Raw genomic sequence first — 17,953 nt, 5'->3', positions numbered from 1 at the left:
CTTAGGACATAAACCTAAAACGATTTCTGTTTCTCCTTGGAAAAATGCTGGAGGGAAATTATCTACATGTTTTACCCCCAAAATCTAATTTACCCTAGAAAATATATGTTCCATGAAAGAGGGTCTACATTCCACACTATTGTTAGTCTCAGTGCAAGATTATCGGGATGCAAATTTATGAAACCGCAAGAATTTATTTTTTAAAAAGCCCTTGGAAATGAGGAGTGAAGAGAGGTCAGCATTCACTGTCACCAGCAGCTGAGGTTTTCACTTTAATGATCTAAATAGACACACTGAGTTCCTCACAACACTATGGTTCTTTGGAAAAATTTAAAATCAGAACCTCAGGAAATCCCTGAGAATTTCATGTCAACTCAACGCTTCTCTTGAATACATTAATTTATTGTGAAACAAGGGCCCTAAGTCAACAAAGGAAAAGGAGTTCATGGAATCTGTATTTTGGCCTCTTTTCACACAAAATAGATGGAAATTTGTCTGTCCCAAGCGAATAGTCATCTACACTTTTCCCTTAAATATACACCATGGAGGCATCTCTCCAGATGCAAAAAAAGTGTGACAAGCCTGGGTACGTAACTCCTGTCTGCATAGCAAACTTGAATTCCTCACCACAATATGAAACAAATTGGAAAGAACATGAACTCAATTCTTGCGAACAAATAACTGGCTGTTATAAATGAACAGAGTGTCCTCTCGCTCATTACCATAAAGAGCGATGTTGTTCAAATGGGTCCTCATTCAAAGTCGTCATGTCATTCTGGAGAAGACTCAGCTCTTTGGGAGTTGAACAAAACACAGAGATTTTTTTTTTTTTTAAAGTAAATATATGTCTTGAATGGGGGCCCCGATGAGAGCTGGGACCGTTGAATTACAGAGGACTGCACAACATGATGACGGAAGACCTCTTGGGAGATCACATTCTCACCCTGAAGATCAGAAGGTCTTTATATCACTGTGACTCAGCCAACATGCTGGGAAGCAAGGCCTGCCCATCTGATCTGAATTTGTGTGTAGCCTTTTCTGAAAGTCACCTTGGGGGCGTCTTCCAGGAAGATGATTATATCCGTGTGACAGTAGGCACCAAATCACATTGCAGCAGGACTGGAAATTCCAGAGAACAAATACAGACTAGTGGAAAGCAGGGAGCAGGCTCAAACAGAGCCAAATCCTAAGCACAGACTTGAAGGTCAAGCTTATTTATCCCATGACTCCCCATGGACTAAGCCACCTGATTCAGTCCAGCGACGCTGTTCTGCTCTCTGCCGCATCCAGTCCACAACAGCGTTTTGGGGCACTCACTATCTTTATGGAACAGGCGTCCCTTGGGAAAGGCATGTCATTTGTATGAACACGGCATCGACAGGATACTGTAGCAGATTTATGCAAGACACGCTGTTTTTGAAATTTTGTGATTCTACCCACCGATATTTATCAGTGTCATTCAAGATATTAGATAAACCAATTAATACGCCTGGAGTGATCTCAATGCTACCACTAACCCAATCCACTTCAGTATTATGAACTGTAATGTGGAAACATTATTATCTCATAATTCAGTAACAAATTATCAATGATATGGCCTGATAACTATGAACGACAGCATAATTCCTAAGAATCAATTGTCAAATTGTTTTTTTTATCTGTTCAACAGTATCTTCGTAAAAACAGGCTATTTTAGTCTTCAGAAGGACTGGAATGAACTCACAATATTACACACCTAACTTATTATTGGTTACAAGTTATACATATGATATTTACTTTTTAAAGTATTTTTTTATTCATTTGAGAGAGAGAGAGAGAGCATGAGTGGGGGGAGGGTCAGAGGCAGAGGGAGAAGCAGACTCCCCCTAAAAAGGGTGCCTGACAGGGGGCTCGATCCCAGGACCCCAGGATCATGACCTGAGCCGAAAAAAGACGCTCAACTGACTGAGCCACCCAGGCACACCCAGATATGAAATATTTTCTAAAGATTTTATTTATTTATTTGACAGAGAGAGACACAGCAAGAGAGGGAACACAAGCAGGGGGAGTGGGAGAGGGAGAAGCAGGCTTCCCGCCGAGCAGGGAGCCCGATGCGGAGCTCGATCCCAGGACCCTGGGACCATGACCTGAGCCGAAGACAGATGCTTAAAGACTGAGCCACCCAGGCGCCCCCAAATACGGTATTTTTTTTAAAAAAGATTTTATCTATTTATTTGACAGAGAGAGACACAGGGAGAGAGCGAACACAAGCACGGGGAGTGGGAGAGGGAGAAGCAGGCTTCCCGCCGAGCAGGGAGCCCGATGTGGGGCTCGATCCCAGGGCCCTGGGATCATGACCTGAGCCGAATGCAGACGCCCAATGACTGAGCCACCCAGGCGCCCCCCAAATATGATATTTTTAAGAAAAAAAAGTCATATCTCCCTAGAGCAAATTTATTAAACATTTAATTCAACACTCATTCATGACACTGACCATCAGTAAAACAGGAAAAGAAGGAAACATCTTACCTAATAAACTACTACAAATGTATAGTTCATAGCAAGTGCAAGACAGAAATCATTTCTATTGTATTCTGCATGGAAGGCCACATACAATAGAATAAAGTAAATGCATGCATTAATTAAAAAGATAAGGATTACAAAGAAAAACAAATGCTTTGGCTTGTGGATGAAATGATTGCTTTGTGGAAAACCCAAAATAATCTACAGACCAATTACTGAACAGATGCGAGAATTCTCCAAGTTAGGCTACCACAAGATCAATATAAAAGTCATAGGACATTTAAAGATATTAGAACTGACATGGAATAAATATTTTTTAAAATTACGGTTTATCATAAAATCTATAGTACCCAGTAAAGGTAAACACGCTAGTAGAAGTTTATAGAGAAACACCTTAAAGTAGCCTTAGGTACATTCAAGAGTCACTGATAATTGTTGGTTCAAAAATGGACAATTCATCATTGGAGGAGAAGGAATGAACTGATCCAGAAATATACCAATCCATGTATGGAAACCTGACATAATACAGAGGTAGCATTACAGATCCTCCGTGACAGAGGGGCTCATCAATGATCAATAGAAAAAAATAAAGCACATGGGCTTTTCCTCTCATATCTAAAATAAACTTCATTACTGATAGATGAAGAATATGAAAAGGAAATCTGTAAGCAACTTGATGAGGAAATATACTGTAATGTTTCTCTGGGAAGGGAAAATGTTTGGACCTAATCCATCAAGAAATCCCCCAGCATTCTAACCCACCTGGGGCATTTATTGGGTTACCTTCAGATTTAAAAACTCATGTGTGCATATGATTGAAACAATCTCATTCTTTACATAAAAGCATGTTCCATTAAGAGCAAATGCTTGACTCATTCTTTAAAATTTTCCAAGTTTCCAATGGACAAGTTTATGACTTAGCGAAACGCTCCCTGGATGCTGTTTAACAATTTTGTAAATTGAGTTGGTGACCTTGACCCAGAGTTCCTCCGAAGAATTGGGTTTTGATGAATGAACAATCAGATTAAGGTACCTGCATCAATCCTCTGTTCATCTACAATTATTAAAACTTAAAATTACATAAGGCCCTTATGACCCGCCCCCTCTAAATGGGATGTAATCAAAATAGAATACTTCCCCAGCATGGATCTGGGAAAATAAAGGCTTGTGTTTGTTTCTATGATGTGGAGGATGGCATAGACTCCCTTAGCAATTAATTCAACCATTAGGGGAATAAAAAAAACAGCTCTGGAAATCATTGTATGTTTAAGCTAAATGCTTGCAGGAGTCTTTCAAGAGATTATTTTAGTATACAAGCCATGCATTTTTAAAACACACCCTAGTAAAGAAATCTGGGTGCGAGGACCACTGATATGCACAGGTAAATTACTGTGTTTCCAAAGTTCTGTAATTGTGATGTTGTAAACTAGCCAGATCTCTCCTAAGACCAATAGGAGCAAGACGTTTCATTTTGGTAAACGCTCCAGGAAAAATATGTTTTTAATAATACAACCTTAAGTGTTCACTCTGATCGTCGGCACTGCAGTGCGTCTGTCATAAAGGCTGCCTTGGAGCTGTGGTGCCCGGAGCCAGCTGAAAGAACAGAGGTGTACGAGGTAAACTTAGCCAAGGCAGCCCTCACAACTCACTCCATGGCCTACAGAGTTATTCCTGTACGCGTCTTAAGGGTTGCCCTTCTTCTGCCCCTAGAAACACAGTAGATGATTAAACTCTGAATTCTCTTCAATCTCTCCATGAAAACAACCTAAATGCCAACGTTACGTTGTGGGCTTTATTGAAAAAGCAATTTGTTGATCTATAGTTTATACAGTTGCATAATATCAGAGAATGAGATTAGAAACCTACATCCCACTCTCTACTCCACAGGAAAATGTTCTCATTCTACACTCAGAGGTGCAAAGAAATTGTATGACTTCTCGATTGGTCAAAAAGTTGATCTAATCTTTCCCATCTCGTTAAGAGAGGGAGATGATCACACACCTTTCAACCCATCAAACCAGAGCATGACAGATTCTTCCACTCCGTCTCTTGTATGGCTTGGGCTTTTGGGTAAAGGCTCAGTCTTTATATCCTCACTGCCCCATGCTTTGCTCCTCGCCAGCATGACATCCACATCTATAGGCAAACTACCATGACCTCATAGTGCTCGGGAGAAGGAAGACTTAGATCCACGTGGGTTCCCTGAATCCTCACTCTTCTCTGCAGCAGAAGAAAGCTGTGTGGTCTGGCTCCTGGACTCGGTTATATATCAGGGGAATCTTTTTTTTTATTATTATTATTTTATTTTTTTAAAGATTTTATTTATTTATTTGAGAGAGAGAATGAGAGAGAGAGAGCATGAGAAGGGGGAGGGTCACAGGGAGAAACAGACTCCCCGCCGAGCAGGGAGCCCGATGCGGGACTCGATCCCGGGACTCCAGGATCATGACATGAGCCGAAGGCAGTGGCTTAACCAACTGAGCCACCCAGGCGCCCTGTATCAGGGGAATCTATCCTGCTGGGAGGGTGTGCCATATGTCTCTGGTTTCCAAGCTGTACATGAAAGACTAATCTCCCTCTCCCCAGCCTCTGTTGACCCTCTAACCTTCTCAGCACCTCAATATCTCTTCATTACACTTGTATAAAATTCTCCATTCCCTACACGTCCCACAAAGGCTCACAGGAGCCAAAGGCCACACCCCCAACCTACGAAGACAGGTCCTTCAGACAATGTCTCTGTAACCAAGTAAGACTACGAACCATTGTGAGAATCAGCTTTCTCTGAGAGCCTGTCATGCCGCCAGTAGACCCCACGGAGACAGGATCCAGCACTCCAGGGCACTGTCATACTATCTCAATGTTTCTATAGCTCCATCCTAAAACAGTTGAGGGAAATGAGGGTCCTGGTTTCTAATCACTACACACTCCTGCTTACAGTCTACCAGGAAAAAGGGGTAGGCTTCCCAGTTCATTTCCCATGTCTGTGTCATATCCTCAGTTAGGATGGTGCCAAGAGGCCAGCTCAGCCTTAAGAACTGTTACGCCTGAAAATTAGTGACCCTCCAAACCCTTTCCCCAATGGGATGGTATTTGGAGGTGGGGCATTGGCAGGTGATTAGGTCATGAAGAGAGAACCCTCAGAATGGGTTTAGTGTCATTATTAAATAGACCGCAGAGAGCTCCCTCACCCCTTCTGCAATGTGAGGAAATAGCAAGAAGACAGCCATCTACGAAGCAGGAAACATGCTCTCACAAGACACTGAATCTTCCAATGCCTTGATCTTGGATTTCCAGGCTCCAGAACTATGAGAAATGAATTTCTGTTGGGTATAAGCCACCAAGTCTGTGGTATCTTTTATAGCAGCCCAAAAGGACTCAGACACGGGCAGGAATTCTCACGACACCACTGAAGAAGCCTGATTTGGCCAGACGTTGTGATTGAAATGTATTATTCAAGGGATCTGAGAACCAGATTAATAAAAACAAAAATATTGTCCCAGTCAGTCACATCTCACTTAGCAAGAGTGCAAAGAATGTCACCCAGTGGAAGAACACTCCCTGAGTTTTGAGCCAATTTCATCTCATGCCTCCTCCACTCTTTTATTTACTGTTTAACAACTCTTTCACAACGCCACACCATAGCAATAGATACCAACTGGGGCCGTAACATGATACTCCACGCCGTTCCTCATGCCTGCACATGAACCCTTTCCAATGACGACACTCAAAGAGGCTTGCAGTATAGCTTAGTAGAGGTCAAAGTAGTTCATGCAGGACCAAGCTTGGGAACAGATTATTTATCCATTTTCAGGCCCCTGGGAGTCTCATCTTTGAACCCACTGCAATATCTCAATTCAGGGGCCGCTGAGCAAGGATGTTTTGTCTAGATGCACATAAGGGTCACTAACAGAATTACAGACCACTTTCCAAGTAAGCCCAATATTGCGATGTGATAAAAATAAAAATGAAAGAGAAAGTTGCCCGATAGGAAGTAAGGGATCCTCGGTGAGACGGTGACGCAGAGGGCGGCACAGGGAGGTCTGTGGCTCGGGCCAGATGAACTGTTCAGGGAATAGCATCTGATCAGTTGAAAGGCTGCAACCTGCCACAGGGACCGTATCTTCCTAATTATTGATCTCTCCTCTGAGCAGGACCATGTTGCCAGACATAAAAGAGGATGCTGAGCCCAGCCATCTCGCTCTGATCTTAACTGAGGCTCTGGATCCCCCATTCTCATTGGGTGAATGCAGGGCCCCGAAATAAAGGCAATCTTGCAAATCTGTTAGGGCAACTAACGGGAATGGGAATGGGTCGCTGCCCACAGAGAAACACAGGTCTGAATCCGTGTGCAGAGCTGGCGACGGGGAATGGAGATGGGGAAGAAACGATGGCTGGGGCAGGGCCGACGGGTGATGGGGATGGGTGTGTTCTCTACATGAAAGGGTGTGTAGGTGTCATGAAATGCAAACCACAGGGCAAGGAAGAGGGCAGCCCACAGAACCTCTAGAGAGCCTCGAGGGGCTCTGCCACCTGCTAGCTGTTTGACCAGGGGACAGCTTCCCATCTCGCGGGCCGTTTCCTCACGGACAAACTGAGAATAGTCACACCTAACTCTCAGCGCTGTCTGTAGGGTTAGAGACAAGTCCTCATCACAAATCCAGTCCTGGACAAGAGGCAACTCCTCTTTAAGGACAGTACTGCCCGTTTGGTTTAAGCACGGGAAATGGTTACTTTCTTTTTATACTATAGGCCCATTTTGTATACGATTTCATAGTATATACTATCTGTGGTGTAGGAACCCACTGGTCAAATCAAGCAGTGGAAGTACATTGGTAAATTCACTTAATACATTTTATTATTATTATTTGTTTGATAGGGAGAGTGTGCACACAAGCAGAGGAAGTGCCAGGCAGAGGGAGAGGGAGAAGCAGACTCCCTGCTCAGCAGGGAGCCCGATAGGGGGCTCGATCCCAGGACCCTGGGATCATGACCTGAGCCAAAGGCAGATGCTTCACCAACTGAGCCACCAAAGCACCCCCATATAATACATTAAAAATATATATATAGTCGATTAATTTCCAGCTCTGTCCCTTACTAGCTGGTTGACACGTTATAATTTATTTAAGCTCTCAGAGTCTCCACTCCCTTGGCTCCATAAAGGAAGTGTTTCATGAGGTTTTGTGAAAATTCAAAAATTACATGTGTAAAGAAAAAAATGTATGTGCATTTCTATATATGCATACAAAGATGTGTGCATATATGATTATAAATATATCTACACATGGTACAGATGTATTTTCAAACATACATACATGTATGCTCATATATGTATGTGTCCAAACATATAAATATTATTTCATTTCCATTTCTTTTGTCAAAATCTCAGCAAGTAAGACTCTCTCGTGCTCTATTCGTCACAGAAAGTAGCCTTCTATCACTTATTATAGTGAAGGTCACTTGTGAGTTTGTGCTTAGAAAACGTTTTCTGGAGCCACCTGGCGGGCTCAGTCGAAAGAGAATGTAACTTTTCATCCCTGGGTTGTGAGTTCAAGTCCATGTTGGGTGTAGAGACGAAAAAAAAAAAAAGAAAAGAAGAGAGGAAAGGAGAGGAGAGGAGAGGAGAAGGGGGAGGGGAGGGGAGGCGAGGGGAGGGGAAGAGAAGAGACAAGAAGAGAAAAGAAAAGACGAAGGAAAAGAAAAGATTTTCCATATGAACTCACTGCACACTGACCATTGGCATAAGCTGCTATCACACCAAGCTACACAGTTGTCCAATTATTTCGATCGTAAAGGGTTATATTGCACTTCCTAGGTCAAGTTCGCAACTTTCTATAAATTTTAGGACTTCTGAATATACAGTCTGATACCAACATTTTATAGCATGTCTATCCATCTTTGAACAACACATTCTGTGTCACTGCTATAATGCAAGCTTGAGTAACATCCCATCAATGAAAACACAGGTATGCATGTCTCTGAGTTAATACACTTTTATTATTATTATTTAATAATAAATTTATTATTCATACCCTGTGTTTTGGCCATACCCATACCTGAAGGTATACTTGTGGATTCATCTGTTTCCTCTGTGTGTGTGTGTGTGTGTGTGTGTGAATAAGATTTCAGCTACACCATATTGTCATTTGTGTTTTACACTGCCTTTGGAACTTGACTCACTCTTTAGGGAAAAAATGAACAGAGTAAGAATTTCTAGACCTCATACTGTTCCTATGTTTCAGTTATTCTGCTTTTAAAACCACATTAAGACCACCTGTAATGGCCCACATGGTAAGAGTGTCATGGTACAATTCACTTCAATGTTTGTCTCTCCAGGGCGGTGTACTGAAGAAATATGAGGGAAGTGACAACACGGTCTTAATGAGGATCATACCACACAAAGAGACCATTTCCCAGACTAATGGCCCCTTTCAGATGCATAAATGCCAAGGCAAGGCAGGGGGCCTTCAGCTGGTTACAACTTTCTAATTCTGTGAGCTTCCTTCTGTAGCAGACACTGATTCACGTAGCAAAACTCAGTGCATTGGATAGAGAGCGATGGTTTGCTCACTTCCTGGTAGAGCTATTTTTCTCTTTGTCTTAGACCCTGGTTTTCATTCATTGCTCTTCTCAAAAAAGGTCTTTAAGAGCATGTTCTACATCTCTATAGCTGAAATATTTGATCATTGAGTTAAGTTTTGCTTTATACTGTTTTGCTTTCATGGTATTTGACAGGAATTATCATGATGTTGTTGCTTCTCAAAGTTTCAGCTTGGGGAGGGAGCAATGACTTCAACTGTGGGCCTGATATTAATACAGAGTACGGGCTCCCACTCCAGACTGACCAAATGACATTCTGAAACCTAACAAGATTGCGAGGTGATCTGTGTGTGTCTTAAAGTTCGGGAAGCAAAAAAGTGAGGCATGGCAAGGCATCTCATTTTGTAAATTCAGCCCAACGCTTTTCAAATTTGGACACACGTTAAAAATCACATAAGAAGATTTTTTTTTTTTTTAAAGCGAGGCACAGGGAACCCCGAGCGAACAGCCCGAGGTGCCGAGGTTTATTTTCCATAATCTAATATACCTTCTACAATGATATAGGTCTATAATGATTTACAGCAGGGGCTTAGTAAGGCACATTCTTCCACGTACACAGGGTTAGTTAAGCGAAGCAGTGGGAGTGGAGAAGGAATAAAGCAATCTGTAACTGGCTGTGATCAATTAATTGTAAACACTATTGTACTCTGACCCACATAAGAAGATTTAACAAGAGATTTTGTTACAGTTGTTCCATGGAAGCACTGGCACTTTTTAAATGTACCCCTCCTTTGGGCTAAGGTGCAACTGCCAAGATTAAGAACTGTTTTAATTAGTATTGAGAAGAAAATTTTAAAAAATCCCTAGGCTTTGCAAAACACAAAATATGAAAATTGATCTGTATGTATATACATACCCACACACAAACACAGGCAAATTTTTTTACTGAAGCAAACAGCTGATCATGGATGATTAGAATTAAAAAAAAGGGAGTAGTGGCTGGCTCAGTGAGTAGAGCATGACTCTTGATCTCTCGGGGTTGTGAGTTTGAGCCCCACACTGGCTGCAGAGATTACTTAAAAAAAAAATCTTTTAAAAAATCCTTTAAAAATGCAAGTAGTATAAAACAACATGAATTGAGTGGATTTGAAAGTATTCACAAAGAGAACCCAGACATGATTGGGACCAAGTGGAGCTTTTGACTATTGAGAATGTTTACTCCTAAGTGCCATACAAGCATCTAGTTCTGAGTATTTAAAACTGCTGACACATGCACACATCAAGACCTGAAGGATCTGAGATCATTCCCTACCTGCAAGTCAACAGGCTACCTGCCACAGCTTCGTGATTGTTGGCAGAAGACAAGAGATCCCGGGTCAGAGAAGAAGGAAAGATTACTATTCACAACACAGCAAGAGGAGGAATACTACCATATTTTCATCAGTTCTGCCTGCCCCGATGTCCTTCAGGGTGAAGCAGAGGTGCTGGGATGGAAGCCTACAGGTGCTGTGGGTTACATGACAGGAGAGGAATCCTGAGCTTGAGGAACCTGAGTGCTTTCTAACGGGAAGTAGGCACTGAACACCAGTGTGGTGCTGCCATCTTCCCAGGAACACATTTCGAAGGGAACAAAAAATACCCTATCAAAGCTGTGAAGGATTTAGTTTGCTAGAGTTTTAACGAATTCCAATAGGTTAGGTCATCTAAATGTAATAACAGTAAAAAAAAAAATAACAGAGAAAAGAATTTGTAGTCTAAATTCAAGCAAACTGGGTTAGGCAGATGTACTTTTCGATTAGGACTTCTTAACAAATGGTTTTGTCTTTGCGTGTGTCCAATCAAGCCAAAATTTTAAACAGTAATTCAAGTATCTGTGGGTATTCTTCTATCACTTTCATTAAATCATCTTTATAAATTAGAAGTGTATTAAGTATGCCTTGACACTTAACATATTAATCAATGTCAAATATTAATGCTTATGTACCATAATAAAACACTGAAACTGAAAACCTGTAAAAAGGAGACATTAACCATATAATTATCTTCTCACATGGGAATTTGCTGGTGACATAAAATGGAAGCAACAGGAATGACAACTGGTATGCATTAAGTGATAATAATTTGCCAGGCACTCCAGGAAGCTTTGTGTGTAAGTGTCCCCTGTAATGTTAACAAAACCTTGGCACCCATTGTGTTACAGGCGTACCTATTTGATGCATGAAGATGTAGAGGTTTACAGGGCCTGCCTACTCTAAAAAATCATATTAACTCCACAAAGCTCTGAAGGCAGACATGACCAAGTTATTCACACCCGCATTTCTGCTAACGAAAACACAAATAAACAGCGTCTTAACCAGGGACCCTAAACGCATCTGATGCTATAGACAAAGTAATCGTTTCGTATTTTGAATCGTTTCATGTTTTCAATAGTTATGAAAACTATTTAAAAGAAGAAAACACCTAAATTAGTGCCACCTAAGCCTTATGTAAAATTACACTGTATTTATGGTCTCCTGGATGCTAGAAACACAGGCACATTTCATCCATTGTCTCACTTTATGAAAACAAAAATCTAAAAATGTGCACAATCTCGTTTATTAAACAATAAAGCTTATTCTTTGTATTTCATTCACATTTCCTCCTTATGCAGGCACACATTTTACAGCTGCAATCTTGCCATGAATAAAATTTGGGTTTTGTCTTTTTCATATAATGGACACAAATATTTTATTCTTATATAAACACAGGGATTATCATTTTAATGGCTGTGCATTAGTTCTGTTTAAAAAAACATTTCTCACTCATTTATCCACTAACATGGGGTTGTTTTTAATTGCCTTTTTCATTCTTTTGGGTTTTCCAAATTACATATATATAAAAGCAATATTAGACAGTAAAGTAGGTATTCATTTCTAAGCCACTTTAAAGGTCTTTTTCAAACGGCCATTCAGAAACTTTGAACCAACGATCTGTGATTACAGGACTTTCATTATAAACTTAGTGGCATAGTGTATTACCATTATATTATATCCCTACCCTCCAAATTTATTACAGTAAAACCAAGTGTCATTTTCTTGTCTGTGGGTGTAACTGGTTGCGAGGAGCACAGCCCTCTCAAGCTAACTCAAAATCTCCTGATATACTGTTCAACCACAGCTGGCGGAAATGGAAAATCCATAAAGCAGGGCTAGGAAGCAAAGAAAGGAAGAAAGAGGAGGAGGATCTGCAGGTCGAGAGCAGAAGGGGCTCCCCCATTATCTCTCTGCTTTGTCCAGCTCCTCTCCTTAATCCTTATCCAAGAAGAACCAACACAATCTCTTGAGTCTTTCACAGTAACAAACTCTTTAGAGAAAATTTGATTTACTCTCCATCTTGCGATGGCTTCTGCCCCAACTTCCAAAACTCCAGCCACACATCTCCCCATCTCCGCCGCAAACTGCTGACCCAAACAGGACTTGAGAGTTATGGAAAATTCTCAGAGAAGAGAGATAATTTCCTTGAAGGACAGGCAGGTAAAATGCAAATTCCGATTCTGTATGTCTGAGAATCTGCATTCCTAACAAGCTCGCAGGTTATGCTCCTGATCTGGGGACCAGACCTTGAGCCACAGACAAATGGGCCACTGGTTCTCGAATCTGGCTGTGCAGGAAAATCACCGAGAGTGGTTTAACATTACTATGGCTAAAAATCCTAAAATTGAGAACTACATTGCTTCTCAACAAGGGCAATTCTCTTCCCCGGTGGATCATTGGCAATATCTGGAGACATTTTTGGTTATCACAACGTAGACAAGGGACGCTAGGTTACATTCATGGAAAAGTTCGAGGTTGGAGATGCTGCTCAATACCTTACAGAGCACAGCACAGCCCCGGAGAAAGCATTATTCAGCCCCAATGTCAAAGCTTGCAACGTTGAGAAACACTTGGGGAGCTCTCACTCCAAATCATGCCTAATACATCTGCTGTTTACTGGTACAAAATTAACATCAAAATACTTCACTGATGGATGATTGGCTAATATACGTTGAAACATGTTAACTGAGCAATTGGTGTTAATAATTGGTTTTTTATAATGTGATACAGAATAGTAAAAGCCAGTGCTGTATTTAGTTCTCTTATCAAATACAATAGGACAGGAGAGCAGAAGTCTGCCTATTTTGGCTAATTTTGGAGCGCTCGCCCTTGTAATTGTTCTTTCATTTAAACCACGAATCCTGCAAGGCAGATTTTTGAGAATGATTCGTTGTGCTGTGATGCTTTTCCATCTCAAATTCTGTAGGAAAGGCTTCTGTGTGTTTTAACATGTTGTTCTTTGCATTGTGCAGTGTAGCTAAGTGCTTTATAAACAGGGTGTTTTATGACCTAAGTGAAAAGTAAACTACCCTACATCTGCAGGATGAAAGTGGAGGCTGGCTTGGACCACTGAATCAAAGAGATAAAGTTGCAGGGGATGCTTCTTGGAGAACCACTCAGGAAGGGCTTTTTATGAATTTTATTTCATGCAGTAGCTTATCTTGTATTTTCTGTATTTCCTTTGGAACTCTGCAAAAATTCTTCACAGAAGGGAAAAAAAAAAAAACCCTCAGTTGGCATTTTTACTGAAGCACAGAAACCAGATATATGAATCAAACAAATGAAAAGAAAGCATATTTGTCACCCAGAACTCCAGAAGCAGAAAATCAAAAGACTGGAAAAGAGTAATTATCAGGAAGTTTTATAAAATTCAAAAAAATGACATTAATGAAAGAGCCTTCAGTGCTGATTCCAAATGTTCACTCATAGCTCTACATAAGTAAAAACATATGAATAAACCAATGACCATCAACTTCTTTTTTTGACCATCAACTTTTGATAAGTGTGTGTATATATGTGTGTATGTGCAGCATCGATGGACTTATGAATGCCGAGGTTCAGGGGACACATTTTAAGCTTAGGTTGAGGTTATTCTAACACATGAAAATGCATCTATTTTATTTTGCCACCTTATTATAAGATACAAAGACAAAAAAAGGGAAAAAAAAGAGTAGTTCGAGAATAGAGGGTATCATGAACAGAACAACTATCATTCCCAATCGTTGAATGGACCAACCAATAATCACCACTGATTGCTAAATATTCAATAGTGTTAGGTCATTACAGAGACTCAAACTCCAAAGGAGCTTATTTAAATACTTCTAAAGTAGTCTACGTATGAAACAGATTCAGACCGTAACGTCCTCATCTTTTTTTTCGGCTTATGAAATAAATTATAGTCTAGTCCCAGCACATTTAAAAATCTTCCCAGGACATCACAATGGGCCCTCCGATTTTCTACAAGACCTCTGTGCTGTTTCTCCAAGCAAGAGGTGCTCCAGCTGCCGAGACCAAATCAAAAAGAACCTTAGCCAGATCCAATCTAAGGAGTATTGTGGTGGTGGATGGTGAGCATATTCCACTTTTGCAGTCAGGCACTTCACAGAAAGACCACGCATGGTTTGGCCAGCGCAGCACTTTCAGGTTTGCGACATAGAACCAATGTCCCAAAGGAAGCTGTCCATTGCATCTATCATCTTTGGCCCGGTTATGCAGGAAGTGAAACTAGCGATGTGGCTAGAGAACCTCCCTTCGCAGCTGACTTCCCTGATGAGACTCCTGCTCACACTGTCACCACGGATTGCATCTCTGCCCACCAAGCCCAAGACTACAGGTGTTGGCTTGATAGTTTTGGGGCAGGGTGGTGTGGTCATGACAGTGAATGTCTGATGACTTTACTCAAGGAAAAGGAGGAATATGATGCTTGATCTTCATGAAGCCAAGACTGTGGGGCAGCGAGTGTCTTTAATCTCTAACTTCAGATTGAATTTCCCATCGTCAGAGCTCCCCAGAGTGGCCAAGTCCTCCACCAATGAGAAAATGGGCCATTCTGCAGATGGACTGGCCACTGCCTTTGCTGTTTCCCAAATGGAACAGGATGAGTACACCCTGTGCTTACACAGCTTGGCCAAGAAAGCACAGGACTCCTGTCTGATGTTCTACCCTTCAAAGTACCAGGAAAAGATACAGTTCACAAACATGATGGCATTTCTCCTTCCTCTCCTGAGCAGATGGGCACACTCAAAGCTGCATTCATCAAGCCCTATGGCACACGGACAACTGCAAATTCTTCTTTCCTGACTGATGGTGGATCTGCAATGCTGATTACAGCAAAAGAAAAAGCTCTGGCCAAGCATGATCATCCGAAGGCTTAAGGGAGAGAGTTTTGTGTATGTTTCTCAGGATCCAAAAGATCAACCTTAACTTGGATCCACATATCCAAAAGTCCTAGAAAGAGTAGTATTAACAATGAATGATATTGATGCTTCGGAGTCTCATGAACTCTTCTCAAGTCAGATGGTGGCTAATTTTAAAGCCGTGGATTCTGACTGGGTTGCACAAAACTCCCCGGAAAGAAAAACCAAGGTTAGGTCACATCCTTTGGAGAAGTTTAACAACTGGGGTGGATGGCTGTCCCTGGGACACCAATTTGGAGCTAATGGCTGCCAGTTGGTCAAGGTGGCTGCCAAGAGATCATACAAGGCTTAGTGGCTACCTGTTCAGATGGAGGGCAGGGCGATGCTGTATCAGTGCTAGCTTATCCAAAATAAGAGAAAAAAAGGTGACATGGGGGCTGCCTGGGTGGCTCAGATGGTTGGGCATCTGCCTTCGGCTCGGGTCATGATCCCAGGGTCCTGGGATGGAGCCCCACATTGGGCTCCTGGCTCAGCGGGGAGTCTGCTTCTCCCTCCCCCTCTGCCTCTCCCCTTGCTCATGCTCTCTCTCTCTCTCTCTCTCTCTCTCTCTCTGTATCTCTGTGTCTCAAATGAATAAATAAAATCTTTAAAAAAAAAAAGGTGACATGGAACACTCAATTAGGCAGTGCTAAATGAAATCTGGATCTCCCAGCTCCTCTTAGGAAAACACAATTTGTGGCCTTCTGTGAAATACTTTGGAATTAAGCCTTGCTAGTGTTCTGAGCTTTCCAGTAATCACAGCTTACCATTACTGCTCTTGGAGGAATTTCTTAGTGAACAGAATTTCACACACTGATACGTTTAAGCAACTGTTTTTGGTCTCTATTTTCATTAAAGACTGAGTGGTTGCACTTTGGGAAAGAGGTTAGCTGAGATTTGGAATCGTCTTTGTAACATTTCCAAATTTTACCCCTTCCTATTTGTGACCTAAAGGTAAGTGTTTTCTATAACATACAAACCAATGTGCCTAAAGAAGCTTACTAGTGAAATGATAATTCAGTTTAAATGTCACTGAAAACTTATAGCAAATGTTTAGATACATTTAACCTTAATGAGGTGAAAAATTATTAAAGAAAAAACAGAAATAAATTTTATAGGATATTTCATTTTTTTCTTATTAAAAAGAGAGTTGGGGGGTCTCAGCTAACTTCTCCAAGTCTGTGATGGGGATTTGTGAGTAACTAATATTTATTGAGTAGGTGCTGTGATTTTTTTTTTTTTTTTACATTTCTTGCATATTTCATCCTCACAGAAACACACTGAGGTAACATGGAATTTGTAGAGAAAAAAAGTGAGATGTGAATTATCTTTGCAGGAGGACACATAGCCAATATTGGAATTGGTGTCTGAACCCAAAGCTGAGGGTCTTGGACCATATCCTACTCTCTCATGTCACTGGGGATCTTCCTCCATATTTTCCAGGAGGTGGCTGCCCAGACTCCTTTGAATGTATATTTTGACTGGAAACCGGGACTGGTCTCCTAAGCCTTTCCACCAACCTACTGCTCATGCAGATTGATTAGATAAGAGGTAACAGCCAATATGGATGGAGGAGGTCACTGAGACAACTGGATGAGTTAAACCACAGCCAGCTCCCAAATAGGACACTGGACCTTGTCTCTACATTTGGATTTGTGATTCTCCTCAGCGATCTGACTGCCTTCTCTCTGGGGTAGAGCTTTGTAGTGGGGATTTTCAAACAATCCAGAGCTAACTGGGATGTCCTGCCAGATTTGGGGATGACCCGCTGCGTTAACATCATTTTACTAGTGTGTCCCTGTTCAGGTACTCCACCAGCACTGAACAGTCATGTAAAAACGTGTGGAGACCTTGAGTGAGTCACACACAGTGCAAGAACCAGAATCATAACCTCGTGAGGTTCAGAAAAGCGGAGAGAGATTTTTGGAGGAAACAAAGGAGCCCCAGACATGGACTGGCTCCTGGGCTTTGGCCAAACCCCCCGATAATGGCAAGTAGTGATCCTGCCTGCCCCCCACCCCCTGCCATGTTCTCCCAGGACTTATCAGCAGAATCATGTGATAAAGCATTCTGTAAATGGATCATGGAAAACCCCGTAAATCTAATCACTCCATACACATTGTTACACCGTGTACCTTTTTGTTGTTAACAATCCAGACGCTCCTCATAGGCACATATTTTGGACCTTTGTGACTTTAGAGGTCAATTCCTATTCATTATTACCAAATAATTATTTATTGTTTAATTTTATCATACATGGTTATGTCCCATTAATAAAATATGTGTGTGGGGGTGTGTGTATATTCTGGACATTGTCCCCTATTTTGGTCATATTTATCTTAAAAGAATCCTTTTAAATAAAATTGTTTGCTTCCCATAGGTTTCAAAGGACTTTCAAGCCTTGATTTATCGACAATTATCTGTGTAGAACTAAATAGGTGTCCTTTATTGAAATGCCAGACTTAAGCCCTTTAAACTTTGAATTTTCCAGCTCTGTAGAGTTGGCTCTCGTGCATTAGAGTGAGGATATGCTCTCTCTTTAGGGTCATCAGCTTAAAGATGAGCAAAGGGTGTTTGGCTAAATTAGGTGTAGAAGGAGACATTAGCATGTGGGCTTAATTCCAGGCAGGCAGTCAGGTGCATTCTTGTGAAGGCAGAGCTCCAAAT

General features: G+C 41.4%; 1 pseudogene; it reads left to right on the top strand.

The window, feature by feature from the left end:
* Window positions 1–908: 908 nt before the first annotated feature.
* LOC123843322 (trifunctional enzyme subunit beta, mitochondrial-like) lies at window positions 909–15,661 on the top strand (annotated as a pseudogene).
* Window positions 15,662–17,953: the final 2,292 nt, after the last annotated feature.

This window comes from Mirounga angustirostris, unplaced genomic scaffold (assembly GCF_029215605.1).
Source record: "Mirounga angustirostris isolate CCGP_5_RB_7025 unplaced genomic scaffold, mMirAng1.0.hap1 SCAF_11, whole genome shotgun sequence".
Taxonomy (NCBI): Eukaryota; Metazoa; Chordata; class Mammalia; order Carnivora; family Phocidae; genus Mirounga; species Mirounga angustirostris.
The sequence above is the reverse complement of the archived record's forward strand: the minus strand, read 5'-3'. Positions and strand labels throughout refer to the sequence as shown.